Genomic DNA, 15,447 nt, shown 5'->3' with positions numbered 1-15,447 from the left:
CACTTGAAATGGCCTGAAATATTGTAATTCAGCTTCCTTTTGTTCACTTCACCATAAGCAAGCTATAGACGTTTTTGGACAGTATGTAGTCTGTGTTCCTTTTGTAACATGCTAATGGAATTGGCATTCCCCTTTAGTGCTAGGAGCTATCATCTGCGTGCACTTTCGACCCGTCTATAATCTGCAGATGGATATAGACTGCTAATATTCTTTATAGGGAAGCAGACCAGTTGTATTTTATGGTTGGAGCTCCCTAGAATTCCATGTTATGTGCCTCAAAATCAGAGGTAGACCTCCTGCAAACTGTGAAGTAGGTAATAGTACCAAGGAAAGGAGGTTTTCCAGGAAACAATTTGAGTCATTCATGAGGGTCACAGCCCATCATAGGTGACAATTTTGGCATGCTTGGCCTACTGCTTTCCAGTTTGCAGGCTACACTTAGAGGTATTTGTATGTTGGAAGCATAAAAGATGAATTACACATGCACACATAGCTCACAAAAACAGATCTTGGCAGCCAGCCTTAGATGTGTACCCAATAGTAATGCATAAAATAGAAATATTTGTCTTGTCCACGTGAACGCGGTGGGAACATAAGCCAGCGCAGTTCATATGCTTTGTATCTTGGCATCTTACACATACAATTAACATGTTCAATAGGAGACTAGCCAGGGCCAGGCCAACTTCTTTCGCCAGTAAAGAAGGTGTCTAAAGAAATGAATTTGGCACCATGTACGAGTTTTATAGCCATCCTGTGGAAATAAGTCTGTGTTTAGTTTGACTCTGGGAATGCGCCATGCTTTTCGGGAAACATTTTCCATCCATTCTTAGTTTGTTCTACTGTATGTGATATTGAGGCATGAAATGTGGACATCACTTGACAGTTCAAATATGTTAGATATACTGCCATTTTCAGCCCAAATATTTCATTAGTTTTGGTCCTCCCACTCTTTGTTACTATATCAGGTGCCGGATTATGCTACAATAGCAACATGAATGTTTTCAGTGTATTTCAAGGCAACCAGACTTTGCCAGACATGTTGTAACATTTTTTTTTTAGATTACACTGACATTTTTTGTTCCATTTTTTCCCTTTTTCGTCCAAAAGTCAGACTCCAAATATTCTATAGAGGTGACCAGATGTCAGCTGTGACTGAAGTGAATCCAAGATTAATACAATTTGCAGGGTTTTGACTAAGTAAAAATTATTATATCTTCTTAATGCAGTCACCCTTCTTTCCATTAAAAAGGGGATAAATGGTATACTTGGGCATGTACCTTTCTATGCTTACTGGAAAAGTGGTGGCATTTCAGGGGTGCAGCTTGCTAGTTGCCAAAGTGCCATGTATTCATTGATATCCTAATAAAGTAGATCATTATCACAAAATGGACTTTATATAATCATGAACACACAACAGGGTTGATCAAGCTGTAAAGGAAGTGGTGGGAAACTCAACACATTTCAAACACTCGCTTTTGGGACCTAAACTGAATTTCTAAATTTTTTTGGCAAATACTATCATTTCTTACAAGCCATCCAATGAGATGTTAAAGGCCTTATGCAGTCTGTTAACATTATTGTCTTACTCTTAGGATTAGTCATCAATATTAGATGGGTAAGGGACTATCAGCACCCCCTCCAATTAGCTGTTTGAAGACGCTGTAGCACCCATGCAAAGTTTGAGGCCTCTTCAACGTTTACAAGCTGCGGACTGGATCTTACTTGCCAGTGCCATATATTTGTCGTTTAGCGCCAAGGACTGCCCATTTGTGTTATCCCTTGTGTCTACACTACCGGCACTGGATGACAGTATGAACCGACTGGGAATCCTTGCAACTAGAATACTTTCTTAAAGCATGACTCCAGCAGTTTTTTCCAGCACTGCAGTGGTACCTCTAACGTAAGGTCCATGCCACCCAGTCGTATACTCACCCTCCAGCATCTTCACCTTTTATCAGTGCTATTCCGGTACCGCATCGCCACTAGCTGGAAGTCAGAAGTTAAGTCACAATCTCTCAAAAGTCTTAGAGAGCCAGAATGAGATTCATACAGATGTGTATTGAGTTGTAACCTCTGGAGCGGTGAGGACAGAAGGGGAAGACACAGGCAGGAGAGCATAAGAGCAGGATCAGGGACCCTAGATTACAATCACCACTCCACTGGTAAAATAAAAAAAAGTGGTGGACTGGTGCTGTAAAAATTTTCAGCCACATGAGCGTGGTTTTTATGGGTCAGAAAACCCCTTTATGTTGTAAAAGTTGTTGAATTGTAATATGTACCAAGTCACAGGGTGATGAGAAAATCCCCAAAATAATCACAAAAGAGGGTTGGCAAATTTACAACCAAACACGCCTGTCTCCAAGCAAACATAGGATGTGAAGCGTTATGTGTTTACAGGTAACACAGCACATCCAGTGTTTGCATAACAGCATTTGCAGTGGTGCCATGTACGATTTCTCCCACTTTGTAGGCCTGCTGCATTGTGTTACAACAGAAATTTGGCTTTTTAATGAATCTTTTCGTACTTTTTCCCTCCACACAAAGTGTCTTATAGTTTGCTCTGTTTCTTTCCGTCATTCATCTTTCTTTCCTTAATAAGAACACTTATTTCAAAGTTAGGTTTTAATTCTTTCCTTTAGCTTTTTCTTGTTTTTATTTCTTTTTTTCCTTTATCTCCTTTTTCTCCCTATGTGTTTTTATTCCAATTATTCCAAGGTGTTTTGGCTTTTAGTGTGTGACTGAAATGTTATATGGTATTACTTCCTTTATGCGCTTCCTGTGTCTGTATATACAGCATCATTCAGAAATCTCCATGTATATTAAGAATTGGTGTCTATTCTATCACGTTGCTTCCATACATGCACTCATTCTGTGCCAGTTCTTTGAAGACTTGTTTTCATGCGTTTTCCTGATACACCATGGCTTTCCGAGACACTCAAAAAGGGGACTACGAGAGCCAGTCTATAGGTCTACTGCAATCAAACTATGACTTGTTTAAGTTCATTGAACATTTTTTCACAGACAGTCAAGTTTTGTGACTCCAGGATTGATGTTATTGAACGAGGCAAGAAGGGAAACTTAAAAAAATAAAAAAACATATGTCACCCTTCGCTCATCCAATTATGTGAACTAAATTTGTATTGTTTAAGAAATATTTATATATCACATACAAGAACTCTATAGTATCCACTATAGCACCATAAAAAAGCCCCGAAAATGCCAATATGTAAAAAGTGCTGGACAAATAATAGTAAAATATAAAAAAAAACCTTTATTATAGCCTTAAAAAATATTATAAGTACACTTACATACGGATAATAGAAAACTGGGAGACAGCCTGATGAGACCATACAATAAAGATCAGGCAGCAGCTTAGAAAGCTCTTTGGTCTTGCCCATGTTGTAGAGGTTAGAGTCTGACTGATAACTGGAGTCTGTGGACAGGAGTCTTTTATAAAGGTGACTATGTAAGACTTTAATGCAGGTAACGAGTTGATTGGAAGCGTCTAACTGATCTGTAGAAGCCAGATCTCTTAATGATTGGTACTTATTTCTCACTGCAAAATGCAAATAAAGTTTTATAATTTATACAATGTGATTTTCTGGATTTTATTTTTGATATTCTGTCTCTCAATATTAAAATTAACCTTCCCTTAAAATTATAGACTGCTCATGTCTTTGTCAGTGGGCAAACTTACAAAATCAGCAAGGGATTAAAAAGCTTATTTCCCCTACTGTATATGATATGTTTGTTGGTGCCTGCCTGACCTTACAAGCTTTTTTGGTAATGTATGTTCATACATTATTATGTACAGATAAGGCAAATGACTATTTAGTTATTTACATGTAATTGCCATTTTGGTTCATATTGTTTTACGCCAATTAAACTGTATATTGCTTTTTATTTTATCCTCTGGTCAGCCTGCCTCCAAGTTTTACATTACCCTGACACATTTTCAAAAATCTAGGTGCACATTCACACTGTGGGCTTTAACAGACAAAACCTTGGATAAAAGCAATGAACAAATACCATGCAGTAGGTAGATAAAGAAGTAATGGCTGTACATGTAAATAACATTGGGCGCTGAATTGACACTTTTTTGATTAAAAAAAGCGTAAAACCCATCCCACGGCGACAAGGTGTACCCACTCAGGATGGTCCCCTGTTTCTCCAAAGGAGCCACGTTTCTTCCATATCTCTATTCACCTCAGTTCCCCCTTGTTATGTAACAGAAGCCTCCATGTATATACTGTATGATGTCAATGGATTGTGTTATATAATTTATTTCTAGAATTATTACTATATACACTTTCAGTTTTAAGACATATTCGCTTTCTGTGTAAAGCAGCATCTCTGCCCTCAAAGTTGAGTTTATTATCAGATTTTCCAGATTTCAGTTAGGAAATGAAGTCATTTGTAAGCGTCTTATAATGGGTACAGTCTTGGACAACAGTGCAGTGACCAATAAAACTTATGTACTTTTCTTCCTCTTTGTCAGCCAATATAAATGTGGACACAAAGTGCTTACAATAATATTTGGGTTTCATTAGTTGCTCATTCCTTTTAATGCATTAACCTTATAAAATAAGTAGAAATGTCACCAGAGCTTATTTTCACAAATATTCCAGAACATTAATATGTCTTAATAGCACATTGGTTATTCAAGTGGAAGGCATCCTAGCTATACTTAGCAATTTATACTGGAGGCTTAAGTCTGAGAATATGTTACATGTCTTTTATTTCTCTTTAGATATCAAAAATATACGTATTACCATACTTATTTGCGACCTCTGGAGACTAGTGTCATGTCTTCATATTTCTCTAGACCAAGTGCCTTATTAACAGTTTGTAGCAATATAATATTTGCTTTGTTATTTTACTGTAGAATTCCTCGAAGCCTGGATTTGTCACTTTGTAAGATAGGGTCATGGGTAAGAATCGTACCTGGGTAATATTTTCATACAAGTTATACAACTATAGCAATAGGGCAGGGGTCTCAAACTCAGCTGGGTATATGGGCCGCACATAGAAAAAATGTGAATTTGAAGGGCTGCATTCTTTGCAGGACAAGATGAGATTTTTTGTGATACTAAATTTTTTCTATTCACATTTTGATCATTTTGGCTTGTTTTTTTATTCTTTTAAAAGGCATGCATTGCATGGGTTTATGGTAATTATATAGCTTTAGTCATTTTGGGTGCGGCAATTAAAAAACTTTCACTTTTTTGTTCACTTTAATTTATATATAAAACAGCATTTTATTGTCAAAAAAATTTTCTCATATTTTATTTCATTTTTTTTTACATTTTTACATTTTTTATTTCCTTTTTGTGTCCCTTAATTGGCCACATATTGTAATTTTGACTTACAAGTAGCAACATGTAAAATTTCGGACCAAGATCTTATAGTAATGTCCCCAACTTGTAGTGATGTTCCATTTTATAGTAATGTGCCCATCCTGGTTCTCATTTTGTAGTAATGTGCCCATCTAGGTTTCCATCTTGTAATAATGTTTTCATATTATAGCAATGTTCACATACTGGTCCTTATTTTGTAGTAATGTCCTCCATCCTGATCCCCATCTTGTAGTAATATATCCCCATCCTGGTCCCCATCTTGTAGTAATGTGCCCATCCTGGTCCCCATCTTTTAGTAATGTCCCCATCTCATAGTAATGTCCACATCCTGGTCCCCATCTTGTAGTAGTGTGTCCATCCTGGACCCCATCTTGTAGCAATATCCCCATTTTGGTCCCCTTCTTATAGTAATGCCCTCATCCTGGTCCTCATCTTGTAGTAATGTCCAATCCTGGTCCGTATCTTGCAGTAAGGTCCCCATCTTATAGTAAATAGTAAAGTTCCCATCCTGGTACCAATTTTATAGTAATGTGCCCATCTTTGTCAGCATGTTGTAGTAATGTTCCCATCCTGTTCCCTATCTTCACCCACAGAAATGTCCAACAACATACTAATGCGGTAGGGGAACCTTCACCATAAAGGACTTCCCAGCATGCATAAAGTACAGGGGCGTGTGAAATACATAGACCAAAAAGTGGATACAAAGTATCCTGAACACACCACTCAGAAAGAGAAATATATCATAAATAAAAAATAAATTTTATTAAGTAAATTCATATCATAGATAAATAGACAAACAAAATACAAGTAAGAGGAAGGAATATGTACCCAAGTGAAATACACACAAATACAGGAATAAAGGAATGGATACAGGTAATGGTAAAGTGCAAAAATATATCAGCATGTAAGCATATATGCACCTAGACCCATAGTGGTCTGTAAAGTGCCATATAGAGGAAAAAATCCCCATGCTGGTAATCACATATAACATGAGCACATACCCATATAATCGCCTGTTCACAGAATTCCTGGAGTCCGACGTACGTTTCGCCTTTCTAGCTTTTTCAAGGAAATTGTGTGTGTCATGACTTGAGACCTGTTTGATTTATATAGTAAACCCACCCAGTCATGGGCCAATCCTCCGTCGCGTACATCACCGCCACCCCCGGGTCTCAGGTGCAGCCGCTTTCAGCACTCAGTTGTGGCGTGCATGGAGGAAAACCCCCCTGATGACGTCATATTCACATGCCACAAATGATAGAGGCCGTCGGCAAGAAGCAGGAGACTCAGGTGTGGTGCACGTGCACGTGCGCGTCGCCATCCTTTTGTAGCCCGATCACCATACTTTCAGAGCCTATATCTGAAGAAGCAAAACCTTTTACTTGCTGCACCTGCAGCACATATTAAATGCAGGAATCTGAGAAAGTACCACTGCAGTGTAGAAAGGGCCCTATAAATAACGCCATATGCAAAAGATAACATTAGAAATCGCCCAAAAGGTGAAACACAGCAATAAAGAGCACACTCCATAACAGGTTATTAGTGAAACATTAACCTTTTCTGAAAATTCGCAGGTTGTGTGACAAAGGATTCAAGCATTATAATAATGCTTGTTCCCTATCTTGTAGTAATGTGCCCATCCTGGTCCCCTTCTTGTAGTAATGTCCTCATTCTGATCAGCATACACATAAAAAAAAATCGCCTGACCTCCTCTCCCTTGGTGAACAGTGTTCTCCGTAGCCAATGCAGTGCCGGCCTGCTAATATCAGCTGCTGGCCTCTAATTGGCCGGTAGCTTGTATTGGTATTACTGCGCAGAGAACTGGTGTCAGTGCCGATATAAATTCAACTGAAAAGAATTGCTGACGTCGGCAGTCCTCAGAACCCAGCCGTAATCATCATGGTAGCTCCGGTGTCTACGGGCCACATGAAGCAGCCTCGGGCCGCATGCGGCTCAAGTGCCGCATGTTTGAGACCCCTGCAGTAGGGGGCACACAATATTGCTGATGCACACAAAGAAGACACAGGTAGTTAGAATGCCACCCAATGTGTTACTTACCCTGTTTCAGGGGCCATATGATTCAAGTAATGCTAGGCTATATAATCTTCCTGGGCTTTCTTTATTCCTTGTTTTCTTACAACTCTTAAACATACTAATATGTTCATCTGACTCCTATCATGCATGTGTATAAGGTAGAGAAATCGAATTATGAACCTAGGTCGTTGAGTAATGGATTCTATGTGCAGCATCATTGTATCATTTCTTGCCACTATATAAAATAGTGGTCACCGCATCATTGCAATAAAATGCAACAGCAGGCGATCAAAACATTGTATCTACCCCAAAATGGTATCAATAAAAACGTCAGCTCGGGGCTCAAAAAATAAGCCCTCACCCAGACCCAGATCTTGAAAAATGAGAACACTACGAGTCTCGGAAAATGGCTACAAACGCAAAAACTTTTTCTCATACAAATGTCGGAATTTTTTTCATCACTTAAAAAAATATTAAACTTTAAATGTTTGGTATCTGCGTACTGACCTCGGGGAATCATAATATCAGGGCCGTTTTACCATATAGTGAACATTTTAAATAAAAAACCCAGAAAACAATTGTGGAATTGTACTTTTTTTGAGATTTCACTGCACTTGGATTTAAAGCAGAAAATCGCCCTGGGGTGTAGGGGTTAAGGATTATCAGGGAATACTGAAAATTTTCTCATTCTTGTGAGAGACTCACACGATTCTCACGCAAGTCTCTCGCATGAAAACCTGGCCCAGTCGCCAGCACCAGGACCGGAGCGTGCGGCTACATGTACTGTATATCTATGCAGCCGCACACTCCGGTCCCAGTGCCGGCGGCAGTGCCAGGTGTTTATGCGAGAGACTCGCACGAGAATCGTGAGAATGAGCCCTTATGGTGATATCTGTGTACTAGAAATCAGTACCCAATGAATGGCTTCCTCATAGGTTACATTATCACAATGTGGGTTTCTGATCTCCAGATGCCCCAACAGACACTGCACTCCGATGAGAGACTGATCAATGTCCTTTAAACATAAGTTACTGGTTTTAGTAGAATTTAGCTCCTATGTCAAGATTTCTTCATCTTTTCAGCACTAGGCCTTCTAAATCAGGTTGTGTATCTCTGTGAATATTTTACATCTAGAGGAGATAAGTATGCACCAACAGCTTTCTCCACAACTTCTTTGCTGAAAAAAGGTGTTGATGTGGTTCTCAAGGAAGATCAGCTCTGGAGTTACTACATTTTCCCAGTACATTGCAGATCATTTTCAATGATCTGTTTAACCCCTGTGACAACACCGAAGACTTCTGATTAATGTATCTGCAAATAATGAGTTTTATGTCAATATTTATACACATTAATTTTGCTGTCTTTATTTTGGAATGCAAAAATTATATAACTATATAATGTGATGGGTTTCCGAGTCCGCTGTAATGGTCACATCATTAAAACTTCGGCTTCCTATAATGTAAAGTTAGGCAGTAAATTATAAGGAAATCGCATTGAGAGTAATCTGATAAATTGATGTCAATCTGATTACTCCTACTTAAAATGACAAAAATCTTGGCACTCAATATGTGAAATATTCAGACACTTTTATTTTGTGCATCCAGACAGAAAGGTTTAAACGTTTTCGGTCCAACATATGACCTTCATCAGAAAAATCTCGTTTACTGAAATAAATAAATCCTTGCAATGATAGCCAAAAGAATTGAATTGCGCTGGTGAAGCCCTGGTCTGTGGTTTGGCTGCCCTGTGTGGGCGCAATTCAATTCTAGAGGTTGTATACCCACTGCTATCAGCGCTGTCTTCACTCCTTATTTTAGTGACCCTAGAGGTCCCTTTTCTGAAGCCCTACGTTGTACAGCTGCCTGTTCTAATTTTGGACGGCTCAGTCCACATACGCTTTCCAGACGCCAGCCATTTAACATTTCCACTGGCCATCCAGACTCTCTACTTTGTCCTTCTTTTGGCTACCATTGCAAGGATTTATCTATTTCAGTAAACGAGATTTTTCTGATGAAGGTCCTATGTTGGACCGAAAACGTTTAAACCTTTCTGTCTGGATGCACAAAATAAAAGTGTCTGAATATTTCACATATTGAGTGCCAAGATTTTTGTCATTTTTGATTGATGGGTTGGATACCCGACTTGAGCACCAACAACCAAACTATTCCTGAGTGTCGTGCTCTCTTTATATGATTACTCCTACTGCACATTCAGTGTGGTCTCCAAGCTTGGCATGTTTTATGCTGTAGACTGGTTTTATTACAACCCATTTGCAGAATTTAGTCTATTAATGGTCATGAAATCATGACAAGATCTCCAGTCACCTGCATAAAATTTTAAATTTTTACAAATTTTTTGCAAATTTTTAATAATCCTAATATTGGTCACATATTAGTAAATCAGTAGAGCAGTACCCAAAGTTTAGTATTTCTTCTTGATTTCCTTTCAAACATATTGTTTTTTTTTAGGCCAGGTTTTATTTCTTTGGATAAGTTATAAGAGGAAATGCAGTAATTTTGTGATCATGTTCAGTAATATCAAAGTGACCATTTACAGAGAGGATAATTCAAAAGTGTCAGCTACTTCATCTGTACTTTCTGTAATCACTGTTGGAAAGTGTCCAGTATGACGAAAACAAACAGTTGTGAATTTTAATATACGACTGACGGAAATGTGGAAATCCTCTCTACTTCTGTTTATTGCCATTATATATTGTGTAATAATGTGTGATAATTTTTTGTGAATAGAAAAAAGTAAAAAAACAACTCACCCCTCAATGTAGTTCGATCTGCACAGAAAGCCATGATCCATGCCACCACACAGCGTTAGACACAGGGAAGGAAAAAGTTGATCCAGCTTCTGATCCACAGTTCAAGGAGACGTGGTAAAATCATGAAGTCTTTTTTCCAGAAGAGTTCAAAATCAGTAGAAAGAATCAAAAATACAAAATACAGGAAACAAACATCCTTTATGACAGGGTGGACACAGAAAATTACGCGTTTCGAACACAAGTGCGTCTTAGACTTGGTCCGAAATGCGTATGGTATCTAGACTTCATTGAATCAAGACTTCTTGATTTTATCACTTTTCCTTGAACTGTGGATCAGAAGCTAGATCAACTTTTTCCTTCCCTGTATCATAATTTTTTCACACCACTCTTTCAATTTCTAGGTGAAGAACAATGTGATATAACCTTCTCAGTTTACTGTCTAACCAGTATTACATTATGAGGCGGTATATACAAACCTCCTCACTGTATTAAATGGCTGCATTGATAGAAAGGTGCAGAGAACGCCAGGTGACGAGCAGTCTTGTCGAGAGCAAAGAGCTTTCACTGCTCATTTCCTGTTCTTGTTATTCTTGGCAGCTGGGCGCATGATTTTCATTATGCAAACATGAGGTCTGCCCAAAAACTTACGTGTGAGGGAATTCAAAAGTTTAGTATTGTCCCATCCGTTTACGATCTCAAGGCTTCTTTCCTGTGTCAAGTGCTAAACTTCTGACCACTTTTTCTTTTCTTCTACAGGCAAGATCACAAGCAGCCATGTGTATGATATTTCTGAAAAGAACAGGTACATACAAAAACCTTCTTTTTTCATGTCCTTGATGACTGCAGATATTGTGTAGAATCTATTCTATTTCACCCAGGATGTAATAGTGAAAGTACTCTACGTGTAAGATTTATGCTGTGTATTATTCATTGTCTGCCTTCTCTGAAGTTTATGTCACGGTTCATATCTTGGGTGCATACTTTAATATTTAGTGGATCAATGGAGTTAAATAGCTTGAAAAATGTTACTATAGTGGTATAAAAGTACCCAAACATTTCCTGATTGGGTAAAGGTTTCAAAAATGGGCTTGCTGTAAAGTAACAAGTATGATATACCGTAGGCTGAGTTGATACTGGATAACAGGGTACATATTTTTTTAAAGATCACATACTTTGCTGAAATTTACCTGATCACTTTACAAACTTGTCAGGATTCCGTCAGCATCTGCATGAGAGGTTGACCATTTGATGTGTATTGGGACCTTCTGACTCACTCCTGATAGATGATGTGGGGGGAGATAAGGATTAGTCAGTTGGAATTCCATTGCCCGATCCCTTTGTTTTGCTGGAAGATAATAATCTGCCAAATGATTATGGCAGTGGCTTACTTCACTCCCCCAGACTGACTTTAGATCTACTTAATAAACTTATCTGAAATATATTTAGTTTAATTATCTCTTTAAAATTATTAAAATTAATATTAACTTTCTTACCAAAGCCTTTCAATGCAGAATTGTAGCATTTTAGGTAAAGTACTATTACAACATACAACTTGGTTTTAAGATTTTTATACTACAGTATGTTTACTAATGTCATCTATACTTTTAAATGTAGACAAGTCAGTTAGAAGAGGCCCAAAATCTATTACAGTGGCTTAAAGGGAACCTGTCAGCAGGATTGTGCTCAGTAAACTACAGACAGTGTCAGGTTGTTGCCGTTATTCTGATAAAAATGATACTTGGGTTAATGAAATCCACCTTGTGGTTGTTTAATCTGTATTTGTAGTTTTCAATTAATGAGATCCTCCTGCATCGGGGCGGCCTGTGGGCGGGGCTTTATGTGGTGCTGTGCTTACATACGCATCTGTATGGGCTTAAGACAGGTCACTGATCCTTCAGTGACCTGCCCCCTATTTTATTTACTGAATATACTTTCGTTTTTAAAAAAATGACATGCATCATACAGGCGCTGGCGGCGGGGCCTGCACTGCAGCATGATACGATGTATGCTTTTTGAGTCCACGCTGTCAGACTCTTTAAGCCCTTCTCCTTACGAGTGGCGGTTGTTTATCGCCCTCCAGGCTCCTCCCGCCAGTTTCTAGACCACTTCGCCACCTGGCTTACTCACTTTCTATCCTGTGACATCCCCACCCTCATCATGGGAGACTTTAACATCCCCATCAATGATCCCCTCTCCCAATCTGCCTCTCATCTTCTTTCTCTAAATTCTTAATTTGACCTCTCACAGTTTACTAATTCTCCTACACATGAGGACGGGAATACTCTGGACCTGGTTCTCTCCCGTCCCGGCTCGCCGCACGACTTTACTAACTCCCCTCTCCCGCTCTCGGACCACAACCTACTTTCCTTCTCTGTTAAGAATTGTCTCCACACCCGGGACACCCCCATTTACCACACTTATCGGAATACACATACCATTAATACCCAGCAGCTTATGGACAATCTCTACACATCTTTAACCCCCATCTCCTCCCTCTCCTGTCCATACTTAGCATTGTCACACTTCAATAATACACTGAAGAATGACCTAGATGAAGCAGCACCTTCTACACGCAGAAAGACCCGACACAGACAATGGCAGCCCTGGCACACAATGCAAACACGCTTTCTTCAGCGCTGCTCAAGGTGTGCAAAGTAGCAGTGGAGAAAATCTCTCTTATCAGAAGACTTCATCCACTACAAGTTCATGCTCAAAACCTATAACTCTGCCCTTAATCTGGCCAAACAATCCTACTTCACCACCCTCATCACCTCACTATCCAACAACCCAAAACTACTTTTTTAAACCTTAAACTCCCTCCTGAAACCTAAAGTACAGGCCCCCATCACCAACCTCAGTGGTGAGGATGTGGCCACTTATTTCCTAGAAAAAATCAACCACATCCATCAGGATATCTCAGCCCAATCTCCTCAGTGACTGGATCCCTTTCCCTGCCACCCACACCTCAAGCTCACTAGACATCTTTGAGCCTGTTTCAGAAGAAGAAGTTTCCAAGCTCCTCGCTTCTGCTCGGCCTACAACCTGCAACAGTGACCCCATGCCTTCACATCTCTCTCACCAGTGGTCACCACTCACCTGACTAAAATATTTAACCTTTCTCTTATTTCCCTCCTCATTTAAGCATGCCATCATGACCCCTTTACTTAAATAGCCATCCCTGGACCAGAACTGCACTGCTAACTACAGACCTGTCTCTAACCTTTCCTTCATCTCTAAACTCCTGGAACGCTTGGTCCACTCCCGTCTAATCCGCTATCTCTCGGATAACTCTCTTCTCGACCCCTTACAATCTGGTTTCCGCTATTTACACTCCACTGAAACTGCCCTCACTAAAGTAAAGTCTCTAATGATCTAAAAACAGCTAAATCGAAAGGTCATTGCTCCCTGCTGATTCTCCCGGATCTCTCTGCCGCATTTGACACTGTGGATCACCAGCTCCTTCTCACTATGCTCCGCTCTATAGGCCTCAAGGACACAGCCCTCTCCTGGTTCTCCTCTTACCTCTCTGACCGCTCCTTCACTGTATCTTTTGCCGGCTCCTCTTCCTCTCCTCTCCCCCTTACTATCGGGGTCCCGCAGGGCTCAGTCCTAGGCCCTCTCCTCTTCTCTCTATACACTGCCCCTATAGGACAAACAATCAGCAGATTTGGGTTCCAGTATCATCTCTATGCTAATGACACTTAATTATACACTTCTTCCCCTGACATCACCCCTACCCTAATTCAAAATACCAAGGATTGTCTGTCTGCTGTCTCTAACATCATGTCCTCCCTCTATCTGAAACTAAATCTCTCCAAAACTGAACTTCTTGTGTTTCTCCCCTCTACTAACCTCAATCTACCTAACATCGAAATAACCCTGGAGGGTTCAACCATAACTCCCAAGCAGCATGCCTGCTGTCTTGGGGTCATATTCGACACCGAACTTTCCTTTACTCCCTATATCCGATCACTCACTCGCTCTTGTCACCTGTATCTTAAAAACATCTATAGAATCCAACCTTTTCTCACCTTTGAAACTACTAAGACTCTTACTGTCGCTCTTATTCGTTCTCGTCTGGACTACTGCAACTTTATTCTGATCGGTCTCCCTCTTACCAAACTTTTTCCTCTCCAATCCATCTTGAATGCGGCAGCCAGGGTCATATTTCTGTTCAGCCGCTTCACCGATGCCTCCATTTTGTGCCAGTTATTACACTGGCTACCTATTTGCTACAGGGTCCAGTATAAACTCATCTCTCTCACCCACAAAGCTCTCCACAGTTCTGCACCGCCTTATATCTCCTCTCACATCTCTGTCTATCGCCCTACACGTGTGCCCTCCGTTCTACAAATGACCTAAGACTAACATCCCCCGTAATCCGAACCCCGCACCTCCGTCTCGAAGACTTCTCTCATGTTGCGCCAGCTCTCTGGAATGCACTTCCCCAGACGATCAGACTGATACCTAGCCCCGACCTATTCAAGCGTGCTTTGAAAACCCATCTCTTCAAACAAGCCTACCACATCAACTACTCAGTAAACTAACTTTGCCTTGTTCCTTCCTTCCAAATATTATTCTGAATCTGCATCCTACCATTCATCTGTCTCCACACCCTCTGTGCACACGATAACTGCACTTGATACTTGACTATTGCACTTAAACACACGGGCTGATGACCGGATCATGAAGCTTTGTATGAAAATCCCTATTTATTTTAATTGCCAGACCTGAAATAACAAGCAATTTTCACCTACTTTGTCCCCCCCCCCCCCATTTCCTTGTAGATTGTAAGCTTGCGAGCAGGGACCTCACTCCTAATGTCATTGTTTAAATTGTCTTAACTTGTATTGAATTTATTGTCTGTTCATGTCCCTGCTTAATTGTAAAGTGCTGCGGAATATGTTGGCGCTATATAAATAAAAATTATTATTATTGAGTTGAAGGCGGCAGGTGGTAAGGGCTTCAATGCATGTTTTGAAGGACAGGATGGAATCAAAGGTTACACTCAAGCAGCAAACTTGTAATGCAGAGAAAAGTGTGATGTCATTTATTGTGATCAATAGATTGGGTAGGAGGGTTGAGTGAGATGGAGGAAAGATGATGAGTTTTAGGAAACGTGATGAGAAGGAGATTATGACTGATAGACACTATGGGATTTGGACAGCAGAGAGGTGACGTAATGTTTGAGACTGTAGTGCCAGCTCTCTTAAGGTCATTGTCCAGTGTAGTTCTGGGCTTATTTTTTACCTTTTTTGAATCATCCTTACCCCACAAGGCGAGAAC

The 15,447-nt window shown here is 39.9% G+C and overlaps 1 protein-coding gene across 1 annotated transcript in view; it reads left to right on the top strand.

The window, feature by feature from the left end:
- Positions 1-15,447, top strand: part of HIVEP2 (HIVEP zinc finger 2) — a 261,592-nt gene that overhangs the window by 200,556 nt on the left and 45,589 nt on the right. The window contains exon 4 of the mRNA XM_073575665.1: positions 10,918-10,963. The gene's annotated coding sequence lies outside the window, so the exon portion shown is untranslated. The remainder of the gene's footprint in view (positions 1-10,917; positions 10,964-15,447) is intronic.

Source organism: Dendrobates tinctorius, unplaced genomic scaffold, assembly GCF_039654945.1.
Source record: "Dendrobates tinctorius isolate UK_male_01 unplaced genomic scaffold, ASM3965494v1 ptg000046l, whole genome shotgun sequence".
NCBI classification, from domain to species: domain Eukaryota; kingdom Metazoa; phylum Chordata; class Amphibia; order Anura; family Dendrobatidae; genus Dendrobates; species Dendrobates tinctorius.
This window is presented reverse-complemented; position numbering and strand designations above follow the sequence as displayed.